This window comes from Larus michahellis, chromosome 9 (assembly GCF_964199755.1).
Source record: "Larus michahellis chromosome 9, bLarMic1.1, whole genome shotgun sequence".
Lineage (NCBI taxonomy): Eukaryota > Metazoa > Chordata > Aves > Charadriiformes > Laridae > Larus > Larus michahellis.
Genome location: NC_133904.1, coordinates 28,407,516 through 28,429,720, shown reverse-complemented (window position 1 = coordinate 28,429,720; position 22,205 = coordinate 28,407,516). Strand labels below are relative to the sequence as shown.

At 47.2% G+C, this 22,205-nt stretch overlaps 1 protein-coding gene across 7 annotated transcripts in view; it reads left to right on the top strand.

The window, feature by feature from the left end:
- Positions 1 to 22,205, top strand: part of HTR2C (5-hydroxytryptamine receptor 2C) — a 260,631-nt gene that overhangs the window by 74,482 nt on the left and 163,944 nt on the right. The window contains exon 1 of one of the 7 annotated variants that reach the window (XM_074600888.1): positions 10,832 to 11,157. The exons of 5 other annotated variants lie outside the window; for them this stretch is intronic. The gene's annotated coding sequence lies outside the window, so the exon portion shown is untranslated. Of the gene's footprint in view, positions 1 to 10,831; positions 11,158 to 18,812; positions 18,958 to 22,205 lie in introns of those variants that run through there. One more of the 7 variants, XM_074600890.1, reaches the window with a different exon arrangement.

The window sequence follows — 22,205 nt, the reverse complement described above, 5'->3', positions numbered from 1 at the left end:
TGTCTGCCTACACTTTCAATCTGATTATTTCCTGTTATTTACAGTGTTGTGTTAATTGAATTTTCTTAATAGTAATAAATAATATCTAGCCATATGTTGACTTTCACAACTTTCTTGTACAGTAGGCATTAATGCAGCGTCACAGATTAGGGCTTTCCTACCCCTGTGCCATAGAGCGTGAAGCTGGAAGAGTAAAAGCAATGATAGTTGAGCTCCTTCTGCAGTCTTCTATGTTATAGAAGGATCTCTTTAAAACCAAAGTAGGGTTATTTCTGCAGTTCTAAAACATGCCAGGTACTTTCAGGCATCCTTTTGTGGCCTATTGCTTAGAAACAAACTTAATAAATATAAATGAAGTTGAACCTCATGCTTTTAGTGGATCCAAACTGCTCCCTCTGCGACTATAAAGCTGGTTTTGCCGTTCTGTATCCCCTCATTAGATGGACCAGAAAGGCTGCAGAGGCATCTAGCTTTCAGATTAGGACATGCCATGCTTTCCGTTGGCAGGCTGAGAAAGATAACGAGGTTTGTTATTTGGCATTCTTTCTCAGGGCAGAGCTGTGCACTTGCCGTCAGAGCAACCGTGAGCGGAAGGCATGCGTGCATTTCTCAGGTTTTTCTCCTACAGTATCTTAAATATGAAGGTTACCGGGGATGGGGCAGGGGGGTGGTGTATTTATTTATTTATTTATTTATTTATTTATAATTTTTTCTGGCCTGTTTTCTGAGTGGAAAGGGGAGTCTGTGAGCTGGCATGGGACGTGCTTGCAGATCAGGCCCTAAAACATGGCATCTCTGGGAAAGGGGGAGGCGGGTTGTGACCTCAAGCCACGCTAGGTGGGCAGCATTCTTCCAGCCGCCGTACGCGCTGCTTTGATTGGCATGGCAAGGGGTTGTATTTTTGGTACTGCAGGTATAGACAGGGCTGCAGTTTAACATAATCACGTGCTCCTGATTTCCAAATGAATGATCCTCACCTTGACATCTGCGTGCCCGCAGCGTGGCTGCCCAGGACTGCAGGAAGCGTGGGGGACGGCGGGCAGGTGACTGCCCTGACACTGCGAGTCGCAGGAGTGACGGTCGGTAGGCTCCAGAGGAGGTATGAACATGAGATAAGATAAAAACCTGCCGGCGTGCGGGGGTCTGTGCTGGAGAGGCTGGTGCTGCCGCGCCGGGCACCCTGCCCACTCCCGGCAGAGGAGCGCTGGGACCAGATGCAGAAATACTGTCGGCCAAGCTTCATCTCGTCTCACTCTGCGTCTCCATCTCCTGTGCTGTGTTTGCTTCGCTAATCTGATTTATCAGCTGTCTCCCTGTAGAGTACAGGATTAACTTTTGTGTAGTATTTTGAGCATTATACTCTACTTATATTCAGGATACTTTGTAAGGTAAATAAAGCATGCTGCAGTATCAGGTATGCATTAATAGCCCCTGGTGCTTTCATCTAACAGCTTTTTCTGTAAAAATGTTTTTCCACTGCAGTTTCAAAAAAACCCCTTTATTTTGTACAGCTTTTTAACATGGTAACTTTCAAGATCATCTCCATGTAGCTCTGGGTTTTGTTTGTGGCCACTGAGCTGCATCTTTGACAGTCTCTTTCTGTTTGTGATGAGAACTTATTTTTCCACAAGACCGAGTTGACTGAAACTGTTTCATGTTTTCAGCGGTGTAGACGCGTAACAGGCTGCAGATTGCTTGATAATTCCCTTCTGAACAAAATCAGAAAGAAAAAAAAAAATTGCAAAATTTAAAGATCACTTAAATTATAGCCCTTTGTTCTACCTTGTTAGTTAACATTCCAAACAACGATGTACAAACTGCATAATTTGTTTTGCTAAAATGTACCCAGTGTGGAGCCATCTGTGTAATAGTTGCCGGTATTTATATTCAAAAGGGACATTGCAATAGCTGGAAGAGCCCCTGCTCCCAGCTACCCATTTACAGTGTGACTCTAAATTATTGATTGACATTCATTCTCTGTTAACCTATTATGAGTTCATCTGCCACTTCCAGCTCTCTTTTCGTGTTGATGTACTTCTAATTTTCCAAACTGGATAGTGATTTGCTGCAAAGACGTTGGGATGAATTGTTCTCCAGTGAGTATCTGAAAGCCTCTTACGCCCCGGATAGCCCCCGTCGTTGAAACCTGTGTCGGGAGCTCTGGTACCGACCAAGGCCGGCAGCAATGCCTCAGCAATCCTGGAAACGTTCCTTTCCTTTCTCTCCTCCCTGATCTACGGAGTGTATGCTTGTATTTCCATAAAGAGTGTTTATGAGATAACATGCTCGGTGTCTTTGGAGATGGAATAACCTTTCTAGTCTTCCTGGCTCGAGGGCAGTGAGAGTTGGTTTTCTTGCCTGTTTAGGACAGATATCCCATCTTCCGCAAAGTGCTTGGAATTTACTGGGTGCTGTATGCTGTGCGATTGTGCTTGGTGACTCTTTCATGCTCGCTCTGCTTGAGTGGGTTTTGTTCTGTTCTAAAATATGCGTTTGCATATTGTGCAACCACGAGGGAAACCATACAGCAATGAAGTTATTGCTAAATGTGCGTTTTTTCAGTTAACTTACATGGTAAAATAAATTTGGAGGACGTTTGATTTGGGAGCTGTGACTTAGGAATAATTTTTTGGAAGATGATAAAGCAATAGTAAAGTAAAAGGCAAAGTTACACGAATGCCCTGAGAGAGCGAAATTGCATTTTCTAGGATTGGCTGGTTTTGAAGAGATCGGCATGGTTTTCCATCTTTTCACTGGAATTGTAAAAGTATCACTCCGAGACCCTGCTCCACATTGTTGACTCATTAAAGGTGGTTTTACCAACAGCCGTGAAAAATGCCATTGGTAGCTTATGGCACTGGAAATGACAATGCAGTCGTCGTTACAGGTGCTGGGGCAGATGAGAGGCGAGATGAAGGACCCTTTTCGGTCCATGGTGCTGTGGCAAGCTCAGTGCTGCAGCACAAGTGCTGGCCCCCGCGTCTCCAAGGAAATATTTGGTCCCCGGCTGCCAGCGGCAGCGGCTTGGGTATCCCCCTGTAGGGCTTTGGTGTTTTCCTACCGCACTTGGATGGTTGTTGTACCACCACCAGAAGAGTCAAGGTTAAAATGCATGTTTTGCACTGTGTGGTGTGACAGCTCAGTGCACAGGGACAGCTGGAAAGGCTGTTCCTGCAACTGGGACCAGTCCCCTTCCTTCTGGGATGGACTGGGGGCGCTGTGCCTGCAAACCTCCTTTTTCCTCAGGCTGTTTCGGGATAGTAGCAGGTGAGTGGCATGATTAACTTGCCATTTAGCACTGTTCCCTGGCCGAGCCAGAGCCTGTTTTTGTGGATGGCCTCCTGTTGCTTTTCCCTGGGCCTGTATAAGCCGCCATGCTGAAATCACAGCAGTTGCTTCCTAAAGGGGATGGTGCCCCCACGGCTGCTGCGTGGGATCCTGCGGGTGGTGCGCTGTGGTGTGGGAGGGCCCTGCTGACATTAGCGGTGACAACCGCCTCTCCGTGTATGTCCACCGGCAGCTGTTGATGGTGACATGGGCCAGTTGCACAGCAGCGTGCTGTACCACCACTTCGGGGTGGGGAGAGCCTGCACTGGGAATGCTGGTGGGAGCCCGGGAATGACTGGTCCTGGTGAGTCCCTGCAGCATGGCAAAAGGCTGCCAAAGCTGCCGGCTCTGTGGGAGACGGTGCTTTCGGGCTGAAGCCTTCCTCCGCATGGAGATCCCAGCAGGAGCAGGCAGCACCTGCAATTCCCTGAGGCATGATCTCTCCAGGTGGTGTATGGAGGCTCCCTCTGTTCAGCCAGGAGCTGCTGGGCTCCCCGGGGGGCTGCTGGTGGGGCGGAGGTCCTGCTCAGCCCGGCACTGTGATCCTGTATTCTTCTTCATTTTGAGCCTTGGGGTCCACATCCCCATCTTGTGAGCAGTCACCAACGGTTCCCTGATGCCGCTGCTGCAGTAGTGCTGGTGCCACTCTGCATGAAAGCCCTCGGGCTGGAGGCTGGGTTCAGCTGCTGGCATGAGGAGACTCCAAATCAGGTCCTACCGTGCAACTGCATTGCAACAGAGAGTGTTCACAATCAAATGGCTGGAGAGCTGGGTGGAGAGAAACCTTATGGAATTCAAGAAGGGCAAGTGTAGGGTGCTGCACCTGGGGAGGAATAACCCCCTGCACCAGGACAGGTTGGGGGTGACCTGCTGGAGAGCAGCTCTGTGGAAAGAGACCTGGGAGCCCTGGTGGACAACAGGATGCCCATGGGGCAGCAATGTGCCCTCGTGGCCAAGAAGGCCAATGGCATCCTGGGGGGCATCGAGAAGAGTGTGGCCAGCAGGTGGAGGGAGGTCATCCTCCCCCTCTGCTCCGCCCTGGGGAGGCCACATCTGGAGTGCTGTGTCCAGTGCTGGGCTCCCTGGTTCCAGAAGGACAGGGAACTGCTGGAGAGGGGACAACAAAGGGCTACCAAGATGCTGAGGGGACTGGAACACCTCTCTCATGGAGAAAGGCTGAGGGATTTGGGTCTCTTCAGTCTGGAAAAGAGACAGCTGAGGGGGGATCTTATCAACGCTTATAAATACTGAAAGGGTGGGTGTCAGGAGGATGGGGCCAGGCTCTTTTCAGTGGTGCCTGGTGACAGGACAAGGGGTAACGGGCACAAACTTGACCATGGGAAGTTCCACGTAAACATGAGGAGGAACTTCTTTCCTGTGAGGGTGGCAGAGCCCTGGCACAGGCTGCCCAGAGAGGTGGTGGAGTCTCCGTCTCTGGAGACATTCCAAACCTGCCTGGAGGTGTTCCTGTGCCACCTGCTGTGGGTGACCCTGCTCTGGCAGGGGGTTGGACTGGATCATCTCCAGAGGTCCCTTCTAACCCTACCAGTCTGGAATTCTGTGAAATGTGCTCAGCCTTTCCCTCCCCTGCCTCCCCCATCTTCACCCTGACCTCCAGGAGCACCATGCAATATCTAAATGGTCTCGTGAATAGCTGGATCGTGAGAAAAGGATCTTTTCCAAGTACTGTAGCCCCATATAACCTAACTCAACTATGTACTGTGGATCAGAGACAACATCTCAGCTTGTTCTATTGAAGTATAATTAATTACCATTTCCATAGTCCTACTAGGTACATGTATTCATCCAGCACATTGGAAAATAATAACAATGCTTCTTATTATCCAACAGATGATGTTATACATTGTGGATGCAACCTATTAATATGGAAATGCTGACACATTCATCCAGAGTAATTTGCATGGTGTATTTCCTGACCTAATAATGAAGAAAGTAGGTCAGCTTCCAAGTTTTCTGAAATGGGAATTGAAGCTTTATAGCAAGAAAGTCTTTGATAGTTTTACACAAATCACTGAAACTTGCAAACCTTGCATATTCAAAATGGTTTGCCCCGTGATGATGACTTGGAGATATTTCTAATTAATTGTAGTAGTACATCAGCACTGGATTTCCTCGGCTTTCCCATTATATCACTGCTTTTTACAATTTAATGGAATTAAAAAGCACCAAAAGATACGGCTTACCAAACATGGTGTCATTTGAGAAAAGGAGGTTTTAAAAGGAGATTTTATAAAATGTAGTTTGCAGAAGCTTATGCAAAGTGGCCTTTTTTCTTTGGGAAGCATTTAGTTCAGCATTGAGTATTCCAGGTGCTGTATTGTTGGTATATACCCCATGGTGCTTATAAATACCGAACTGCTAGGTTTTAGCCTGGCTGGCATTTTGCAAAAGGTGTATTTGTGAAGTAGCTGCTGTATTTATGACCATCTCCAAGATGATTTCAGTGTTTAATCAGTGTCTACCCTAACCATCAAAATGCCGATCTTCCTTCTGGAGCTTTGATTCTTTGCTATCATAAATAAATGAAACACCCCACCTGCAGTACTGTGTCCAGCTCTGGAGCCCTCAGCACAAGAAGGACATGGAGCTGTTGGAGCAGGGCCAGAGGCAGCCACGGAGATGCTTGGAGGACTGGAGCCCCTCTGCTGTGAGGACAGGCTGAGAGAGTTGGGGGGGGTTCAGCCTGGAGAAGAGAAGGCTCCCGGGAGACCTTCGAGCCCCTTCCAGTCCCTGAAGGGGCTCCAGGAAAGCTGGGGAGGGACTTTTCACAAGGGCATGTAGCGATAGGACGAGGGGCAATGGTTTTAAACTAGAGCAGGGTGGGTTTAGATGGGACATTAGGAAGAAGTTCTTTACACTGAGGGTGGCGTGACGCTGGAAGAGGTTGGCCAGAGAGGTGGTGGAGGCCCCATCCCTGGAGACATCCAAGGCCAGGCTGGATGAGGCTCTGAGCAACCTGATCTAGTTGAAGATGTCCCTGCTGACTGCAGGGGGGTTGGACTAGATGGCCTTTAGAGGTCCCTTCCAACCCAACACATTCTATGACTCTATGAAATGCGAAATGTTGAGATGTGTTTCAGGAATATGAAGATTGCCACGTTGGATTAGAGCTGACATCCCTCAAATGCCATGCTGTTAGGGCAAAGGCGTGACTGCAGTACGTGCGGCGTTGCTCTGTCTGCTCCAGCTGAAGGCCGGGTGCCATGGCCGCTCTGCAGGGCCCCTGCCCCTCCTTCCTTCCTCGATGAGCGCCGTCCAGCTTCTCCCACTGCTCCGGCTGCAGTGTGGTGGCAGATGCAGGCGGACAATGAGAAGGCAACATGGAAAAACCAAATGTGGGCAGCGTGGCAGGGAGTTTGGTGACTCTTGTCCTGGCCCTGGTGACGCCTGGGGAAAGGCAGTGCCTGGCTCAAACTCCCAGCACCATCTCTGCGCTGCTCCATGCTCTGGGGAAAGGCATGCTTTGATGGACTTCTCTGGGCATTGCTTACTGTCAGGTCGAATTGCTCAGTGAAGACACGTGCTCGAGCTCTTCTGTGGTGCGGGAAAAGATTTTTTTTTTAAAGATTACACGCTTCCTCAGTGCTTTCACTGTTCTCTTCAGCTATATTTCCCAGCTGTGGTCTCTCACCCAGCAGATATCCTGCCCCTAGGTGCTCAGATACTAATATTTTTAATATAGCGCATGTTGTTAGTAAATGATTGTCAGAACAGCTGTGCTCTGTTGAGTATTTTCTGAAAGAATGGTTACTGTGGATATGAAGCTTTTTTTTTTAGGTTTCCTGATATTTTGCTTTGCCCATTTAATATTTGACTGCCCTCCACATGTACAAGATGGTCCATAGGTTCTCCTTAAAGAACAAAGGCTTTGCTTTTTTCCTGCCTCTGGTCTATTAAAGCCTTGTCTCCTGTACAGAGAGTACTGTAAATTCTGAGTCCTTTTGTTTTGCCTCACAAACACTCGTGATCCATGAGCTGTGCTGAATCTGTCAGGTATCTTTTTTGGGGAGTAGTAAGTTCTGATAGAGTCAGAAGCCAGATTTCAGACAGGGGCTGAGGGCGCTCCGGTCCTGCCTGTGTGCATGTTTGGGAGAAACTTTTTTTTATTGTGGGCCTGCTTGCGGTCACTTTTTGTGAGAAGTTCTTGGTTTTATTTTAGAACAAGAGATGTGGCTGAAGAAAGCTAAATCAGGGCATGAAGAGGCTGCTTGTATTCACCTGGTGATTTTGTGAGGCTTTAGGGTGGTAATGGAAGCGTTGGGCGCTGGGTGGGCAGGCCTGGTGGCCAAGTAAAGTATTTCAGATACTTGTCTGTTTTTAGAAGCAAACTCAAACTCATGCTTTCTAGTATGATGAAATTATTTATGCAAAAGTTGCTTCGATTTTAGGTCTAATGAAATCCCAGAAAGAGATGAAAACTATCAGGGACCTGGCTTCTGCGGAATTTCTAACGAGGCTTGATAGCACTGGAGTTTAGGAAAAAAAACCCGTTATATGAAATTCTGTTTACTCATCATAGTCTGTTCAAATTCCATTGCAGAAATGAGAATTGTTTTAGCATTCCCCGTCCTCATCTTTTAAAATTTGTTTGCAGAAAGAAAATTAGATTGATCTCAGAATGATCAGTTTTCATTCTATTTAATAGGACAATATTTTCCATGTGAAATGACATGCTTTCATAAAAGTATATGTTGGGATACTCTGAGTAGTTGCTTCTCTTTGTGGACGGTGCCACCTGATCCATGTGCGGGCAGGTAAGAGCTGCAGGAGTTGGAAAGAGAAGAGCATGCGGGGGCCTCCCTATCCCCGCTCCCAAGTGATGGATGGAGGGCCATGGGGTGGAAGGCCACGGTGGAACCTTGGGGCATGGTTAAACTCCGCTGGCTTGCGCTCCGTCCCAGAGCAGATGCCACGGCACGGCCCTCCAAGTAAGCCTTGTGCTGGTTCGAAGAGAAGAAAATGCTCCCCTAAGCTTTGGAGGCCAAGCGTGTCCATTGGCATAAGCGACAGGCGGGGCATGATCTTCTCCTCAAAGCTGGGCTTGGGGATTTCTGTTGCCAGAATGCTTTAAAGGCTAAGGAGCATTGCTGCTCATTAATTAGTAAAATTGGAGCTGGCTCAAGTGTTGCTTGGAAATATTAACTATTAGACTTTGGATTCATGCCCTGGAAGAAAAGTGAGTTTTATGTTAGTTTTCTAGTTTTCATTAATAATTCTCCTTCTCTTAAAACAATTCTCCAGTTCAGGAAGTGTGAGCAGCGTTGAGCAGATGGGCCACTCTGAAGGTCAGTGCTGTGAAACAGGAGACTTTCGGGGCCGTATTGACGGTGCGGTGTAAGCGTTGGGTCTAACACAGTGACGTGGCGTGAGGGTGTGAGGCCGGGAGGTGAGCTCGGGAAGGCCTGGGGGTGAGGCCAAGGGTGAGGTCAGGAACCTTTGGGAGCCCATATCACTGCCAGCGCTACGCTAGGCAGAAGGTCAAAATGACCGGCTCCTGATGGCTTTCTGAATACTGTCCTCCAGCAGCAATCTCTCAGTGGTCATCACCAGCTGTGAAGCTTTTGCCGGCAGCACCCTTTGTCACCTCTCCCTTGCCAGGTGGTATTTTTCTCCCTGCATCTCCTCTTTCACTGTTGGTGGGAGACCTCGGCCTTCTCCTGACTCTCCGGACCCTTTCACGCATGCCCACCCACGACCAGCTTTTAAGGGGTGCTGGAGCTTTGATTTTCAGCTCAAGGTTGGGGTGTGGGTCTGAAATACCCCTTTGGACCTGTCTGTAACCCAGAGACCCCTCCGCAGTTGCTCTGGGCACAGTTGCTCCCTGCCACGTGGAGTCTGGACACACAAACCTGACCACGTGCCACATCTCCAGTTTGGGGCATGGTAAATCTCCGCTTTCCAGAGGCCTGTTGCTGGGCGCATACTCTGTATTGGCACCCATGGGGCATGCCGTGGGCTGAAGCCTTCCAGGCTTTTCCTTGTTCTAGTGGGGAAAAAAAAAAAGTCAGCGTCCCTGTAACGTTGATAAAGCTGTTCAGAGAGAGAAATTGCGTGAGTGCCGAAAGCTGTTAGCAACCTGATCATGTGCGATTGATGAACACGTTTGAGAGTAACCGAATGGTTAATCTGCCCTGTAGATGGATATGCTCTTCAGATAGAATAAGAAGAGCTGCCTCTTTTATAAAATTAGAAACTGAATGTGTATAGGCATTATATAACTGCAAAGCTAATACTGTATATGGCAACATGACGGATTAATATATGTTGAAGTCCTTGATTTGTTCTCGTTTCTGTCTTTCTGGTAGTTTATGGAAACATATGAAAAGTTTTCAAATGACCTTTAAAATTACCTCCTAACCTATATAGTTTATCATCATTTTCTGTTCCGTGAGCCCGAGGTGTTAAAGGATTCATAATTCAGTATTTCAAAAATTGTCAGTGGCTTCACTACATGAAATTTTAAATATTCTGAATGTACTTCTGGCATTCGGTGGTTGCATTTGTTCATTCGAATGTAATGGATAGTGAATAGGACCTATTATCAGCTTGATATAGAAAATATACTTGGGTAATTACATATGCCTACACTTGATATAAATTTCAATCTTTTTCTGCCAAGAAGGCTGGTAAAAGAGAACACCATCTTTTGTTTGCATTTTATGAAGATGTGGTTCAGAATTTTTGAATTCATGAGAGAGAGAAAGAGAGAGAGGTTCCTGGGGGAAGGAGGGAGCCGGGTATCGGTTCTGTACTTCTGGCAAACCCTTGTGCCCTCTTTGAGTCATCCTCTGCATTTTACTGACTTGCAGAGATTGCAGCCTCTGGTTATTATAAGCACGTGAGCCTTTTTCTGAAGGACATACAGAAATGGGCAATGTAGATAGTAACGGGTTCTGTACAGTTTTTTTCATTTTAAGAGTATGGGTTTCAGCTGCTTAATTGATCGAATATAAAAAAATCGCCTGCCTTGGCTGCTAGTGTGACAAGTCTGTGTGGGACTTGGGCGTTATGAAGGACAGACGTGCTCCAGTCTGAATGCTGTGCGCTACCAACAGTTGTCTCTGCAGTAGGGTGGTTCTCTCGTTACGCGGCCGAGGTGGGTAACCGTAAGGATCAGCAGCTGCCGAAAGGAGCTTCCGCTTTGGATTTCCCGTTTCCTGCAGCCCCTGGCAGAGGCTGCCTTCGAGCGAGGACCTGCCACGGTTCACCGACCTAGTGACGGGTACCAGGGAAGGCAGCTGTTTTGCTGAGCACACACTACATTTGAGATTGGTTGAAACTCCAGTGAACGCTGTTTTTCCAGTGGCCAAGCAGTTCCTCTAGGTCAAGAACAGGAAACTTGCACTTCTTACTATCTGGTGTGAATGGATGAATTTTAATCTGACTTTATTTATCATTCCATGAATTAATACTTGGAAAGAAGAATTGCATTTTGGAATCTGACCGGATTCATAGAAACTGCTATACTATATCTTATGCTGCCATAGCAACATAGGAGCGCAAGGAGTTAGAAATCTCCGGGTTATTAGAAAAACCGAATTAAACCAACTATTGAACGAGATTGTGTTTGCATAACAAAGCCGAGTTCTGCCTTCGCTCCTGCAGTTCTGACCTTGTTTCAGGTAAAGGGGTATCCTTGACTCTCAAGAAACAGGCTCGACTGAGATAAACCCTTCATGCTATGATGAAGAGTATGAGAATAGCTGTGCTGTGTTACCATACGGGGACTCAGATTTGTGAATAGATATTCAGGCCGCTGAGGGTGCTCGAAGCTGTGTTGAAGAATATTTAAAAAGGTTACCATGAATGGTAAGAAAAAACAAATTCTCTGGCTTAAATCCTCATTTGTGAAAGAAAGATGCTTATATGTTTTTGATTTACATAACAACAGATAAACCAAAAGATGCTATGAAAAAGGAGGTTTCCGGAAGGTGAGGAAATAGCAAGAACCTAATATTAACTACGAAGAATCTCATGACTTGTTGTTCGTTTCTGACCTGCTCTCCTAATAGTTGAGGAGAGGACTGAAGCTGGCAACAGATGATGGTTTTGAAAACACTGTAAGGCTAAGAATACCGTACTGTTTTCCATATGACGTTTCCTCTCCGTTAGGACAAAAAAAGGAGGAGACTTCTTAGGGAGCTTTAATGGGAAGAAATTTCTGGAAAATATTGCTTTTATGAAGGTCAATCCATTTGGAACCCACCCTGCCACTACCCTAATGCCAGGAAGAACAGTTCTGTGAGCCCTCGGGGTGTGCGGCAAATCTCATCTTTCTCATGTTGTCGGTGACAAAGTGAGAGATGGAAGTAGGAAATGTGTTGTGGTATTGGTCTATTTTTAATCTTATTTTTGCTGGTCTTTTTTTATTTTAAACTTGATTAATGTATCTCTTGCGTCTTTTGTCAGAGATGGCTAATATGTCTCGAGCCTATCTTTTCTACTGTGATTTTTATAAATATCTAGTTGCAATAACCATAAAAGCACTCGTGGGCTTAAGTAAAGTAAGTTTTATAGTAAGCCTGAAGCACAAAGTTCTGAAAGCATGCCTTTAGCACTGTTTTACAAAAAAAGTTTTGAAATACTTTGCAACTGACAGGATTGGGAGATTTTCTTCATATTTTGCAGAGTGTTCCTAGCAATTATCAATAATGCGTTTTTAAAGATCCATGTAATAGAACAAGTGTTTAAAAAAAAAAAAAAAGCAAGCGCAGCCATTTTTAAAACTTCTGCTTAATGCACTGATAAATCTGTTGGCTTCCAGTAACACCGCAGGACCATTAGACTGATATATTGATAAGTGCAATTAAACTTAGATTATTTCCTGTACGCGTTCTTCTTACAAGGCCTTTTGATGTACTCCAGTTCTTCTAACTTACCAGATTTGAGATGCTTTCCTCTACAACTGAATCTTTGGGATATGCTTTTGCCTACATCAACTCTTCTTCCAGTGGAGACCAGTTCCCAGCACTGCCACGGGGCTTGGGCCACCAGACGCTGATTTTTTCCTCCGTGAAGCAACTTGCTGTGACCCCTCTGCTCTGGCTCCATAGTGTCCTCATTGTACATGCTGTGTGTATTTGTCACATACACAGCGCATGCAATGTGGACATAACGGAGCTCAATTTACGCCTGGCAAGGAGACAAAATACCTGCAAGAAACGTTGTGGGTGTTGGGGGTTTTGGTTTTTTTTTGTAGGATTTTAAAATTTATTTATTTGGTGCGTGCTCACAGAATCCCAGACTGGCAGGGGTTGGAAGGGACCTCTGGAGATGATCCAGTCCAACCCCCTGCCAGAGCAGGGTCACCCACAGCAGGTGGCACAGGAACACCTCCAGGCAGGTTTGGAATGTCTCCAGAGACGGAGACTCCACCACCTCTCTGGGCAGCCTGTGCCAGGGCTCTGCCACCCTCACAGGAAAGAAGTTCCTCCTCATGCTCAAGTTTGTGCCCGTTACCTCTTGTCCTGCTCATACTATTCTTGTGTATGACATGAGGTCCAAAAATTGCTACAGTTCATCAGTGAAAACAAGGCAGTGGCAAGAACTTCCAGGGTCATTGCAATTCTCCAGATCTCAAAAAAAATAAAAGTCTTAGCGGGACTTAAATAGTGCAGGGATTTAATTTTGGCCCCCGAGGTGATTCATTTTAGGGTCGTATATACTGACACTCTTGTGTTGGGTTGTTGGCTTTTTTTTTGAGCACATTCTGTGCTTTGACCGATCACTTAAAGCTTGGTGGGAAAAATTGCCTTTTTCATGTAACAGGAAAATGTTGTGTAAATCTTGTATCAACGTTTATGGTTTGGGGGTTTGTTTGCGTTTTTATGGGGTTTGTTTTGTGGGTTTTTTTTGGTAAAGCAAAAGAGCAAAGTAAAACTGAATCTTCTGGTTTTGTTTTTAATTTAAAAACCTTTCATTTTTATTCTAGTACTTTGAAAATGTTATGTCTTGAAAAGCGCTTTAATGATTGCAGGGGTTTTTTGGCCAGTTGGAGTCACCCGTCTGCATCAGCAAACGCAGAGCCACATTCTGTGTCTTCTCTGCCGTGAACTGGTGCTTTTAAAACGATGAGGTTTTTCATTCAGTGATTCTGACAAACTGAATATTCGTGTGAATAGTAGCTATCCTCGTTAAGTGCTAAAAAATAAGGAATTAGATATTTAAAAGCAAAAATTGTTACAAGGGCAAATATTGCTCCTAAAGCGGCTTGGGGAGGCTGCAAAAATTAAAGTCCATTCTCAACTGGCTGTAGTCTGGATCTGTAATGGGCCAAATCCTGCTCTCTAGACCTGAAGCCCTGTTCAAGAACAGGAACTGCAATAGAAAACTGTGATTCTTTTGCTGCACTGAAATTAAATTTAAAAGCGGGGGGTGGGGGTGATACGGGACGTGTTTTCAGTGACAGCGAGGAAATGCCAACAGCTGTCTCGGGGGAACTGCACTATGTATTATTCCAGTTGCTACTGAAAGCATTATTACCTTTAGTGGGAATTTTGGGGAGCTTTGCCTTTCATAGGATTACTAACGATGATGTTTTGTTTGTTTTACGCTGGGGAGAAGACTGACTAAAATGGCTAAAGCTGCCGGCTGCAGGGGATGTCTTTGCCCCCCTGCCCCGTGCAGGGGCTGCGCGCTGTGGTCATCACGGCCAGCTGTGCTAGAACCAGGAGTGATGAGAGGCACTTTCCTGCCTCGGATTTATCGCATAAAGGATGGTGATTTTAACACATAGTGCTTTGTTTTGTTTACCGCGCTCCCAAGATCTTCCAGGAGCCGCAGACCGAACAAAACTTGCTTGCCTCTGAGTTTGTTCTGTGCCCCCTCATCAGGCTTGGTATACGCTGTGCAGAGACATCACTGTGAACGGAAAGAATTAAATAAGGAAGTTTCCTAGGCTATGGAAACGTGTGATGGAGCAGTAGTTGTATTAGAAGATGGTGGTATCGGCTCAGTAGCCTCATCACATTGCTTGCCCTGAGTCTACATTAGTACAAATAGAGACCCGACGTGAGATGGTGAAAAATAGGTTCTGATGTTTGGGAAGAAAGTGCATGCGGTGCAGAGGGTACCGTGAGAGCAGTGCTTTACTTCCAGGTATTTTTCCTAGGGCCCTGGGCACGTAAGCCCCTCCAAGCTCAGTCCTGTGGGTGTTGGTGGTGGCCGTGGGAAACTCCGCTCTGCCCTCGCTCCGTGGGTCCCGCTGCAGCCAAGGGCTCCTCGGGGGCTGTGGCTCTCCTCTGCCGGGGCGGTTTTGCTTTCACTGGATTTTTTTTTTTTTCTTCCTTCCTTTAAATCTTTATTTGCATTAATCCAATTGCTGGAAAAGGATTATAGGCCCAGAATAAAATCCAGCTGTAATTAAAAATGTAAAAGCGGCTTATGTGTTTTTAGGCCAAAGTTATTAGAGGAAGCTATCAACGTCCCAATATTAATACCCCAATCTCAGCTGGGAGGCTGTTATCATGATGAGAGTGTCTGATAATGGGCCGGTTACTCAATATTTTATAGTAGATAACTTCTGCTCGTGTTTACCTCCTGTCTACATGCATCATAAACCACAGACACCAGCCCGCCTCTCACAGGCTTTGCGGGCATCCTGTTTTTTTAATATTTCTGAAAGACTGTTTTTCTTTTTTTTTTTTTTTTTTAGGAGCTAATCTAGCTCCATTGCAAAAGCAAGAAGAGTTTGTGAGCCGGATGTTCAGAGCACAAGGGCTGTGGGAATTACCCTCTATAAGAGGATTGGGGCATATTCCAGTCTTCAGCATCTGCATCTTAAGCCATCTTTTCATAACAAGCACTCCCTTATCAAATATCCTCTCTGCATTTGTAGTTTCCATCAACCCCCTATCTGGATAAAGAAAAACAGCAAACTGGAACAGCTCTCAGCCGTCCCGTTATTCATGACATGCGCCCAGCTTTCTGGCGTGCAATTGTCTGGGTATTCAGTTTGCAAGCCTGCTTTGTAAGTCTTTCCAAGTAGAGCACTTTTTAATTACCTCTTTAGAATTAAATCAATGTAGGGGCTAGAGCTACTTAGTATTATTATTTTTAATCCAGAGATTGAAACTTTCTTTGACCTTTGCTTTCTTCAAATGGGAGGTATTTCATTTCATCTCTGTCATTTTGAATTAAATGAGTTTTCTGTAAAAAGGAAAGGATGCAGAAAGACTTATTCTCTGGCAAAGGATTTAGATGAAAAATTATGGACCTGAGTGGCTCTCAAACTACATTGTTTAGAATCTCCTCCGCCAGGATTGTGCTGAAGTTCCCGGAGTCAAACACCCTTCCCCTGACAGCGCGGGGTGTGCGGTCCTCTGATGGAAGTGGGGTTTGCAGCTGGAGCAGTGAAGGAAGTCTTCTAGAGCATCAGTGCTAAACTGCTAGAGGGATAAAAACAGATACCCTCCCAAATGTCAGCTTCTCAGCCTGTAAGCTACACAGAGTTTTCAATAAAGTAAACTCTCTTTGCTGTTTCTTTCTGGTTTAGGTATTTTGATGTTTTTGGTTTTCTTTTTCTTTCCTTGATTTGCTTTCCCTGTTCCTTTTCAGAAAGATGTTTGGATCTTTCCTTCCAGTAACAGCTTATTTGTGATCTTTGCTCTCCTCTGAGAGGCCTTTTGCGGCGTGTGCTTGATTTTTTTTTTTTTTTTGATGTCAGAAGCAATCATAGAATCATGGAATGGTTAGAGTTGGAAGGGACGTTAAAGATAATCCAGTGCCACCCCCTGCCCTGGGCAGGGACACCTCCCACCAGACCAGGTTGCTCCAAGCCCCGTCCAGCCTGGCCTTGAACACCTCCAGGGATGGGGCAGCCACAGCTTCTCCGGGCAACCTGGGCCAGGGGCTCACCACCCTCACAGCCAAGAATTTCTTCCTCAGATCTCATCTAAATCTCCCCTCTTCCAGTTTAAAACCATTCCCCCTCGTCCTATGGCTCCCCTCCCTGATCCGGAGTCCCTCCCCAGCTTTCCTGGAGCCCCTTTAGGGACTGGAAGGGGCTCAAAGGTCTCCCTGGAGCCTTCTCTTCTCCAGGCTGAACCCCCCCCAGCTCTCTCAGCCTGTCCTCACAGCAGAGGGGCTCCAGCCCTCCCAGCATCTTCGTGGCCTCCTCTGGACTTACCCCAACAGGTCCACGTCCTTCTTGTGCTGAGGGCTCCAGAGCTGTACGCAGGACTCCAGGTGTGGCCTTACCAAATCCATGTCTCTTCAGTTTAGAGACAAGGATGTCAGGTGGGACAGTGTCAAATGCCTTGCACGAGTCCAGGTAGGTGATGTCATTTGCTCTTCCCTTATCCACCAATGCTGTAACGCTGTCATAGAAGGTCACCAAATTTATCAGACATGATTTACCTTTAGTGAAGCCATGTTGGCTGTCACTGGTCACCTCTTTATTTCCCACATGCCTCAGCAGAGTTTCCAGGAGGATCTTCTCTGTGATCTTGCCAGGCACAGAGATGAGACTGACCGATAGTTCCCCAGGTCTTCCTTTTTTCCCTTTTTAAAAATGAAGGTTATGTTTCCCCTTTTCCCATCAGTGGGAACTTTACCAGACAGCCACGACTTCTCAAATATGATGGGTAGGGGTTTGGCAACTTCATCTGCCAGTTCCCTCAGGACATGTGGATGGATCTCATCAGATCCCATGGATTTGTGCACCTTCAGGTTCCTTAGATGGTCTCGAACCAGGTCTTCACTTACAGTGGGCAGCTCTTCATTCTCAGAGCCCCTGGCTTTGCCTTCTGCAACTTGGGCGGTGTGGCAAGAGCACTTGCTGGGGAAGACCAATGCAAAGAAGTCACTGAGTACTTCAGCCTTCTCCATATCCCAGGTGTCCAGGTCTCCCGTTTCCTTCTGGAGAGGGCGCACATTTTCCCTAGTCTTCCTTTTATCACTGACCTACCTATAGGAGCTTTTCTTGTTGCCCTTGATGTCCCTGGCCAGATTTAATTCTATCAGGGAATTCTATCAGGGCTTTTAATTCTATCAGGGCTTTCCTAACCTGATCCCTGGCTGCTTGGACAATTTCTCTGTATTCCTCCTAGGCTACCTGTCCTCGCTTCCACCCTCTGTAGGCTTCCTTTTTGAGTTTGAGTCTGTCCAAGGAACTCCTTGTTCATCCACACAGGCCTCCTGGTGTTTTTGCCTGACTTCCTCTTTCTTGGGATGCATCACTCCTGAGCTTGGAGGAGGCGGTTCTTGAATATTAACCAGGTTTTTTGGGCCCTGCTTCCCTCCAGGGCTATATTTCATGGTACTCTGCAGCTCTTCAGATCCCTGAAGAGACCAAAGTCTGCTCTTCTGACATCCAGGGGAATGAGCTTGCTGTGTGCCCTCCTCACTGCCACAAGGATCTTGAACCCCACCACCTCATAGTCACTGCAGCCAAGGCTGCCCTTGAGCGTCACGTTCCCCAGTGGTGACTTTCCTCTCTGGCGTGTTTAGGGAAGCTTTCTGTTTCTACCCAACATTTTCGGTGTCCCAGGCAGGTGCTGACGTACCAGCTCCTGTCTTTCCTTTGTCTCTTCTGGGAGCTCTTGCTCCGTGCTGGGGTTCAGCTGCTCGTGTTCAGCCTGGCAGTAGTGACTGTATTCTGGGGTGCCCGCTGGCATAGCTCCAGCCACTAATCCAAGTTATTTTGAAATGTTTATTTACACAAAACAAATTTAGTCTCTAGGTTGCACTGAGGAATTCTCTGTATCTCTAGCCTGTGCTAGGAAGAACGACACTGTGCCAGAAACCCAAAGATTTCACAAGAGGCAACGTTAGAGGACTACATGTTTTTACTGCTGTGCACAGCTGAAGAATTCCAAATTTAGTATTGTCCGCATGTGATGGAAAATACAAACTCAGGAAAAAAGACTAAAAAAAAAAAAGAGAAATGCCAAGAGTCAGCAGAGCTTTCCTTCATGTATTTCCACTGTAAAAGTCATGAACCTCCGTGAAGTGCCGATTTTCCCTCTGCTAACGCACTTGCAGCTCTGCTGTGTACAGCACGAAATTTGCTTGTTGCTGTCAACGGTCCCGCTCAGTTCCCTCGTGTTTGTGGTAGCAGCAGCGTTCCTGGTGTGCGAGGCTGGCGGCGGGGAATGAGTGCTGGGCACAGAAGCCTGTTATAAGGTGTCTCAGACAGGGAGAACTTCAGACTTTGCTTCTTGCCCGAAATAACCACTAATGAACAGGATTGCAATTCTCTGTTCCCCAGGGACTCCGGTCCCCTTTCCTAAAGCCGAACGTGGAGTAGGCATCTGAACTACCAAGCCCCGTGGGTTTTCCCAGCCTGCTCTCCCTATACATGCCTTGTACCAGGGAGCGAGAGGTGCTGCCCCGTGCCCTGGCTCACAGGCAGCTGCCGGCAGTGGCTCAGCTGAAGCAGAAGGGTTTCGCTTTCTGCCTGCACTCTGGCTGCTGTATTTCTGCCAGCAAGCCCTCTACAGACTGTATGAACCTGGGATGATGGGCCGTGCCGGGTGGTTTGTGAGCGTGCACGTGTGTGCCTGCCTGCTGTTAGGAATCTGTCGTTCTGCATCCTTCGAATTGCTGTCTCTTGCTGAAGATTTGCCCTGTTTGGTGTCCCGGTGGAGGAGGAGCATTGAGCAGAGGAAGGTGGGTCTGTGTGAGAAGAGTTTGGTGTTTGCTTGGTGTCTGTTGCCGTTTGAGAAAACAGCTGTGATGGTGTGCTGGGAGGAGGGGATGCGCTTCACCTTTGTAATGTTACACTTTTGGTTTTTGACATAAGTCGAGCTCTGGAACAGATATGTGCCATAAACCCTCACTCTGTACCAGTTCCTGAGCACGAACTCCCACCTGGCGTGCTGCGGAGCCATGATCTGCCGCTGAGTCCTCTTTGCAGTAAATGGAAGTTCCTTAGGTCCGGGCTGCAGCCGGTGGCCGTGTGATGGACGCGCGGGCAGCTTGCCTGCTCGGGGGGACGGCGCTTGCTGCGGCTCTGCCTCTGCAGGCTGGGGGCTGGAAGGGCCGAAGGTGTCTTTCAGTGTGAAGGATGGAAAGGAATGAGCTGCCTCTGGGCAGCTGCTGAGGCTGACGTTGTCTAGTAACCCCCGTCTCCCCAGGAGTGTGTCCGGGCAGCGTGGTCTCCCCTCAGAGCCGTCCTCCCTCTCCTGCCCTGGCGCCACGTGGATGGGAACGGCTGGGGCTGCCCGGGAAGGGCCATGGGTGAGGGATGGGGTGCGGGGGGAGCCTGGCCCCGGGGCACCATCCCGCAGCTCTGCGGAGGGCAGAGCTCTGCGTTTGTTTCCTCCTCTTCCATTAATTGTTTTTGGACAGTTTCTCCTTACTATTTTCTGTTTTTTTCTTAACGGTCTGTTTTCTTCCCTCGCTTTGCCTCTTTCTCCATCGTTTCCTTCTCATTCGGGAGGGTTATGCGTTGCATGAGAACTGTTGTGGTAGAACTATGGGGGCTTTTTCCTATCCAACAATTACAAAAGCTGCAGGGCTTTTTAATTACTATGACACCAAGGAACAATGTTTCTTTGGGTATTTTTTTGTCATGCTTCCTTGAATACCTTTAAAATATTTGTAATGTTGTAGCTTTTACTGGGGGCTTTTTTTGCATTTATGGTGATAATACGGATTTGAAGTTGCATAGGCGTATTCCAAAGGCTGTGCATGAATGAATTCGTTGCTATCGATGGGCATTCAATACCAATAAAAACAGGGGACACTGAGAGTTACATGTTGAAAAATGACATAGCACAAATAATTTAAATATTTTTCTCGTGTTTGAGTATATTTGTGGTGTCTGATTGAGCTGGTTAGCAAAATAAAGACAGATGGCAATGAATTCATTCCAACATGTTTTCATTATGGTACAGCTATTCTGACTTCTCACAGCGCTTGTGCAAATGATTTTCTTGTTTAAACTTCCCTTGCTGCTGCTGTCCGCACCCTGTTCAGGGAATCCAGAGGTAGCATGCTTATAATATGTACGGAGAATTGATTTTTATATGCAAAATAAAAATGAAACTAACCGGAAAGAGGAGCTGCCTGTAATTAACCCATATACTTAGTGCTGCGGTGAGTACGAATTTAAGAATTAAACTCCTTCTCCTTTAAAGTCCATACCAAAACTTAACAGGATTAGACCCGAGTTTATCATAGCTGAATTTCAGTTGGGCGCCCTTCAAAGCCTGAGGATGGCACGGTGATTTGCAGCGCTGTCTTCCGTAGGAGGAGCGAGACCGTCGCTATTGATGCGGGCAGCGGGACCTGCGCCTCCCCCAGCAGCTCTCCTGGCTGTCCGGACGCTGCCGGGGTGACGTGACCAGCGCTTCCCTGTGCGTGAATGGTCGGCAAATATGTTTTGATGGAAAGTTTTAACAGTTTGTAGATCGCATCAGAAAAAGAATAGGGGAGGAGAGAGAGTGCCTTCAAAGGACTGTGACCCCTTGTAATTGTTGCTTTGCCCAATAGCTCGGGTGTTCTTGAAGCTCCTGCCCTAAATAAATACAACATTTAATGTTTTTGTCTTAATGCAATAATTATATTACCTAATAAGCTCATCTAGTACTTTAAAGGAATACTTGACATTTCAAGAATTGCACTAACCAGTCAGCATCTCGTCTCATTCCTTTGCCATATTTCAAAAGTGCCCCTTATCTTGGTACTTTCCATATGGAGAAGATCCTACAATCCACGTATATTGCTGGAAATGCTGTACTCAATGTCTATATGAAAAAATGTGCAGATAACACGATGGCAAAACAGTATGCAGTGTAGTATAAATTGTTATTTTTTTGGGACGTCTGCACAGAATTGGCATAGCTGCTCCATTTGTTTGGTGGTTCTGTTCTATGTGAAGCATTGCTGCTATTGTTTTTCTAGATCTGAGGCAACATATGCCTTGAATATAGGAGATTAAACTTGTTTTCCCTTGCTGTTGAGCACCCTAACAGTGACTGTAGCGTGGATGTGCTCTACCGTTATCCCTTCCAGGCCACCTCTCCGTGGGCCCCGCTGCCTGCGGTGGGTGCGTGCGTGGGCAGAGCGAGGAGGGGATGGGTCTTCCTCTGCCTCCCGCGCTCCTGGAGGATGCCGTACTGTCTGCTGCCGACACAACTGCCAGCCCCTGGCTGTAAGCTGTAGGACGGCTGTCTTACCAGGGCTGCTGGAGATCAGGAACAGTGCCCTGTGCCCGTCATAAAGTGCTGGAGCTGTGAGCGAGGAGGTGGTGAAGAAGGACGTTCGTCTCCCTGCGGGAGCACTGTCTCTCTGCACTCAGCGCCTCCCACGGCGCTGTGACCCTGGCAGAGACGGTCAGGTTTGGTGGTTGTACCAGCCCTGGCAGGGCTCTGGGTGCCACCTGGGGTTTCCGCAGCAGCTTCCTGGCAACCAGGAGTGGGCTGGCTTTTACACCTCCTGCGGTGGCAGGCTGTTCCCAAGCCGAAGCAGGGCTTGGACTACTCTTGGATGAAGGTGGCTGTGGGATTGTGGTCAGAAAGCTCCAACCGAGGCAGCTGCAAAAACATGGTGCTTTTCCTCAGTGATAAAACACTAATTATTATTCCTGACCATCTTGGCTTTCAGCAGGGCTATTAGCTCACAGCGGCTGTGGGTTAAAATAACCGTGTGGGCACAGTGCTGCATGCAGTGTGCTAGCGAAGGTGGAGTGAGACAGTGTAGATGTGCCCAAGTGCCCAGAGAGTGGCACGGCCACGTCTGAGCAGCAGCATCGTAAGCCAGGGCAGGGCTCCTGGGCGCAGCCTCTCTGCCTAGCTCTGCCCAGCGCTTTTTCTGCTCCTGAGGACTCTGTTCCTGTGGTTTCTCACTCTACCCCATGCTACGTATGCACGTATGTGCATGTTTTTCCTATTTAATGTAGGGGATTTTTTGTG